At 47.9% G+C, this 6,000-nt stretch overlaps 1 long non-coding RNA gene across 3 annotated transcripts in view; it reads right to left on the bottom strand.

The window, feature by feature from the left end:
• Positions 1 to 328: 328 nt before the first annotated feature.
• Positions 329 to 6,000, bottom strand: part of LOC118971731 (uncharacterized) — a 56,290-nt gene continuing 50,618 nt past the window's right edge. For 2 of the 3 annotated variants that reach the window (XR_005060331.2, XR_012129158.1), the window contains 2 exons: positions 4,074 to 4,206; positions 329 to 3,944 (listed from right to left, as the gene is read on the bottom strand). This is a non-coding gene — a long non-coding RNA (uncharacterized lncRNA). Of the gene's footprint in view, positions 3,945 to 4,073; positions 4,293 to 6,000 lie in introns of all 3 variants that reach the window. The other variant, XR_005060332.2, reaches the window with a different exon arrangement.

Raw genomic sequence — 6,000 nt, 5'->3', positions numbered from 1 at the left:
GGCCTAAACAACAACATGCCATGCAAACTTAATAGTATTTGTGCTAGGTTAGCTCTAAATTCATAGATTAATTTGGGGAGGTTACATTTTGCCAATCAAATTTTCTTATTTGTAATTTTTTGAAACTTTTTGTTTTATGACAGTTTGTTTTTTAGATGTTTTAAAATTTTACCCAGTTAAACATTTTCCCTTGATGGTAAACATACACACCCCATCCCAGAGGGCAGGCCCAAGGCACTTTTAGTCCACATGCCAGTAACTGGATAATACAAAAAGATTTTTTTTAGATGCATTTTTTTTTTAATTTTAAGGAAAGGTCATGCACGCATGATTTGTCTGTGCAGATAAAGTACCAAAGTCATATACACACACAAGAAGGGTTGCCTGGTGGATCAGAGAAGATGCCCACAGGGAGCACTTCATTCCCAGGGGTGCCAAGGAAGGTGAGTCCGCAGAGCTGTGGGCAGGGGGAAGGGAGGAGGAGGAAGGGGAGCCTCCCAGACGCTGGGGGCAGCTGTGCCCACCCTGGGCCTGGAGGCAGGAGGGGTTGCTGTCCTCTGGGCCCCTGAGGGGCTGTCAGCAAGGAAGCAAAGCAGGGAGGGGCCAGGGGAAACCGCCCTACCCCCCATTCCCCCATTTAGTGCTGGAGCAAATGCAGCCCCCAGAGGGCCTGGTGTTGTGGACAGTGGAGTCAGCCTCAGGCACAGGGCAGACAGAAAGGTCCAGAATGAATCTGGAGAATGACCAGCATCCTAGAGTCTATTCAGTGGAAAGTGTGCCCTTTCATAGCCTTCATTCACACTGTCAATTGAGACATCTCTCTGGAACATCGACAATGTCTTCAACACCATTCTGGGGCTTGGGATTCAGTGAAGGTGAAACAACCCAGTTAGAGGTTAGAGGGTAAAAGGGAAGCAGAAGGTGTGATGGGGGAAAAGGGGAGGAGACCAAGGAGGTGGAGACAAGATCCCAAGGCTAGTTTGAAACTGTAGCTGGGAGGGCTCCTACCTCTGCAGGACTGAAGGCTGTGGTCTCAGCAGGGCCTGACACCCCACAGAGCTTCCTGGGCAGCAGCTGCAAAGTCAGCTTGCAGACTGCTGGCTCTAGTGCTGGGGCTGCCTTTCTGCCTGCCCCCCTGGGCTGTTGTCCCTGCCTGGGGCTGAGAGGCTGGGCTCACGATGGCTGGCAGGGCCCAGAGTGGGAGCACCAGGCCGGCTTCACCTGGAAGCCATTTGCCTTCCTTGCTGGTGTGATCACTCCCATGGGGAGGGGTGGGGGTTGGTGTCTGGACCTGCCTCCTCCCCGCTGACCCGGGATAGCATGGTGGGGCAGAGGCTGGCCCCTGGGGCCTCCTCATGCCAGCTGTGTGCCCTTGCAAGCCTCTTCAGCTCTCTGTGCTTAGTTTCTCAAGCGCATACAGAAGTGCCAATGCCTAGGACCTCCACCTGCAGTTGGTGTGGAGTGCGTGAGGACAATACCGGTGAAGGCCGAGCCCAGAGCCTGGTGCACAACAGGTCCTGTGCCCGTGTTTGCCTGCAACAGCCATGGTGGCCATTTCCCTCTTGACCAGATGGGGCCCCAGGAGCTGATGGCGAGGCAGTAGTGCGACTAGCCTCTAATGGTTACAGTTTATATTAGACAAGCACATCACAGCCTTGAAGGCTACGTGTTAGAAGAAACGGTCACATGACGATGAGTTACAACAATGAGGGCAGGTGCCTCCCCTGCCACCCTCCTGGGCCTCCCTCTCACCAAGCCAGGCAGCTACTTTTTATCTGTGGTGTCGTGTCAGTGTGTGGCTTTAAACAAAATGAATCTCCTATTGTTTCCTGGACAGCACCTCTAACAGACACGAATTTTTGGTCAGTTGTTTGAAAGTTCTAGTAGTAATGGGATGAAGGGATCCCCTCTCACGCAACAGAATGTCAAGGTCAGTGTACAGAGGCCTCTGGGAAGCAGGGTTTAAGGTTGGATTCTGTGAGAATCCAGTGTCACCAGCAGGTGGAGCACTTGGCCTGAAAACCAGGGCCTGGGGTTGGGGGATGGGGAGTTTGCTGGCTCAGCTATGCAGTGTCTGAAGCGGAATCTGAGAGGATGCTCTGGGTCCAGAGAGTGTAGCAAATACCAGGGAAACAGGGGTTAATAGATGAGGCACAAGACTGATTGAAAGCATGAGACACAGTGTAGGAAGTCCCACTAAGTTGGAGCAGTCCTCCCCGTTGAGTTTGGTGGGCACCCTCTCTTGGGTGCTAAAGCCCCCATCTTAAGTGCTCAGAGTCCTCTGGGCCAGGGCTGTCTTCATCTAGCTGGCTGATGCCCCAGACATGCCATGGGAGGACCTGTCAGTGGATTCTAGCCATCTGCCCTTAAGTAGGCAGCCAGCAGATCCCAGCTTAGCTGAAGGCACAGGCTTGGTGAGGATTCAGGAAGTAGGCCTAGCAAGTTCCTTAAACTCTGGCTCTCCATCTGAGTCCGTGGGTCTATCTATTCCCTTTCACTGGTGGTTAAAACCTGGGCCAGTTCACCTCCCAGACCTCCTGAAAGTCCCTTCCCTAGTGGACAAAAGTTTTGCAAGCTGGGTTCTTTGCACAAAGCTAACAGTGTTGCCGCTGTACATTTCCTTCTCCCTTCATCCACTGCCCCACATAGGCTGTACCCCACCCCAGGCAGGAAAGGAGAGGTGATGCCGGCTCAAATGAATGAGTTTCTGCCATTGGCAGTCTTAAACAAGACTGAACCATTTCAGATTTGGGGCTGCTTATTGTCAGCTGATGGACAACCTTTTCTTTGGTTATATTACCTGAAGGGAAGGAAAGGTCCATGTTGAGCTGAAACATAAAGATATATCCAGAATTTTAAAATAGGACAAGGAAGTTTTAAGAAAATGAAGGTCAACAAAATAAGATTTGTGGATAAATCATTAAGAGTAAAGTTTCCAATGTTTAAATTTGTCCACTGTTTCAAGAGCAGGTTTAATGCAAAGTGTGATAGAAGGACTATAGTCTTGCTGCAGCTGCTAGACAAGGTCAAGATATGTCAGGAGCCCCTTCCTCTGTCAGACAGTTCTGGATGCCTCAGAAGTACAGGGCTGTACACCCAAAATCTACTCATACAGGCTCTGAGGTGGAGGGAGGGATCGGGGCCCGGGCAATGGGAATGACAAAGCCCCCAAGACAGCGCGGCAGGTCAATGGACTGAAGCTGCTGACAAATTGGAGAAGCAAAGGATTTCCACTTTGGGAAACTAAGAAATGCTGCCCAGGATGAGATAAGGTAATCAAAGATACCAGTAATGATTTGGGAGTGGCTAAGCCGGTGGGAAGAGAACCTAGATGCTAATACATGGAGAAATGTTTTGGAGTCTCAGGCCTCATTGTTAACAAGTTTGGGTAACCAGCACATTACTTAACAAAGAAGCTGCTGAAGTTTGAAGACAGCTGAATCTGCTCCAGTGCACACTTACACCAGCACCACTGCTGGAGAGTAAATTGGAAAGGTGGTTATAGATGTTCACTCTTAATACACTGGGTATTGGATGAATGTGCTACCAGGAGCCGGCACTGCTCTGGGGATAAAAAGAAAGAAAACAAAATCAGTAAAGGATAAACCTAAAATTCAAACAGTGAACAAGCACCGCTTGACTCTGCAGCTGAACACCACAGACTGAGATGTGGTTTCATGACGCTTCCCAACACTTATATTTGCTTAATCAACTTCAACTGTGTGAGCCAGTCAACACAAAGGGCAAATGGAAATAAATGTTTATTTGCTTAAAAGACGGGGAGATAGGAACTGTGAGGTGAGTGTTCCACAAACCACACACAGAGATGCAGCCTGACTTCCTCAGCAGCTGCTTGTCTCGCCTTCAAGTTTCTAGGGAGAACCCGGCTCCATGTGCACCCACTTGCCCCTACTCAGTGAGAGGTCCTGGAAGGCGTGAGCATCCTAAACAGACACAGTGACAAAGAGCAATAATCGGAACAGCCACCACCTTTGCACACCTTTGTGCACTGCTTACATGCCATACTTTACACAGCTTAGTTTGTCATTAAAACAAGGAGTAGGTGACATCACCTGTGTCCTGTAGACTGGGTTGTCCAGAGCTGCTGCATGGATTCAGCATTGTCCTCTAGGTACCAGGCTCCTTCATGTTCATGCTGTGCTCTCCTCAGGGGTAGGAACTGCTCCCCTGACTTGTGTCTGTGTTCTGGCAGGAAGAAGCAGAGGAGGCTGTGCCAGCAAACTTCCACTTACCTTAGCCACAACTTGTCACTGGCATCTCATTCAGGGTTCCTGGTGGTTACAGACAAGAACCCTGTCTGTATCTCCAGACAAGAATCCAATCTAGCTCTCTGAAATAATGAGTTTCTTAACACAGAGATAGTTCTGGAATCATTGCCAGGGCTGAACGGGCTCTAGGCTGAACTCAGAAAGTCACCACCGACTAGGAGCTGCTCCCTCTTCCAAACCAGAATTATGAGGCCACCTCCAACAGGGAAGCCAGTACCACAGTGATTGGCTCTTAGTCAGGACGTCTGCCACCTCCAGGAAGTACATCAGTCAGAAAGCCACACCCTCGTGCCAGCTCCCAGACTAGGCCAATTCTGCTGTGACCCGTGCCAGCTGTGGAGACGCCCAGAACTCTCCTCTTGTCCTCACTGAACTCAATTCCCAAACAAGTCTCGTGGTCCTCTCTCCATGGGACTCAGTTCAGAATTAAGGTAAATGATAAAACTTAAATCAGGTCTGGGGCCCCAGCTGCAATGGCAGTTGAGGGCTTTGCCAGTTGAGTATTTTAGCTTTCCAATGTCTATAGCAGAGGCAGGCAAGAGAAAAGGTTATGAAATAGAGAGGTTGAGTACTTCCAACTACTACATTAGCCACAATTGTTCTGGAAATTTGGGAAGGCTGGTGAGTGGTTGGCCAGCCTTCCCTTCCTCCATCCTGAGGCATCCTATTGATATATATCACCTCATGTAATCCTCACCTCAACCTTGCAATGAAGTATTGCTATTCCTCCTTTATATATAAGGAAATTGAGGGATGTAACATTTAAGTAATGATGTTCAAAAAGGTAGCAGAATTAAGACTTGATCCCAAATCCAAGTTCCACTAGTCTCAGAGAGTATAATTTATATGTTCACTTTGCTGAAACTAAACACCAACAAGAATGGATTTTATTTTCAATTCCCTTGCTCATGACTATGATTCACTGGCTTCTAAAATGCTGAGTAGGCCTGGTGACCTCCCATTTCCAAGGCTTTTCTCTGGCAATTTTCTTAATTGCTTGAGTTGCTTGATCCCACAGGCCACCTGAGCAGCCAGATGACAGGTGTGTCAGGGCTATGAGGAGTAAAGAAGAAGGTAGCATTTCTCTGTCAGCTCACATCCTCCATTGGCCAAAGAATGCTCCAGGATGCATCACTGTCCTTTCCTCTTACATCTGACCACTCCAATTCTAGCCTTTTTTTAAGGTCCAGATCAAATGCTACCACTCTACAATGATGTCTCCAATCTCCGTGGCACAATGTAGCCCACTTCTCTGAAATTCCCATGTATTTTCTTTGTACCTCCCTTCATACGTTTCCCACAATCAACCTACACAACCACCCTTTCCATATTATAACTTCCTTGAAGACAAGAATCACAGCATTTATCTCTGTTGTCCCTTAAACCTCTCAACATGGTACATGCATGTGGTAAGGGTTCATTAGATAAATAGTAGATGAATGAGGTTCCCAAATGAGATGCTCTCTTTAAAATACTATATGGTTTGCATCTAGGGAATTGACAAATCAATTGCTTTAGTTTCCTAGTGAGGCTTTCCTCCATCACCACCACCTGATTTCTCCAGTGTTTAGTTAGCCCTCATTGGTTAATGTATTACATATTTATTTGTTTTGTTGCTTTAACCTTTTAAAAAGCGAACTAAAAAAGTGAACAGGGTATCCCCAGTGGATAAAAATTCTTTAATTTGCTCAAAATAGACAAATACATTGAC

This window comes from Manis javanica, chromosome 3 (assembly GCF_040802235.1).
Source record: "Manis javanica isolate MJ-LG chromosome 3, MJ_LKY, whole genome shotgun sequence".
Taxonomy (NCBI): domain Eukaryota; kingdom Metazoa; phylum Chordata; class Mammalia; order Pholidota; family Manidae; genus Manis; species Manis javanica.
This window is presented reverse-complemented; position numbering and strand designations above follow the sequence as displayed.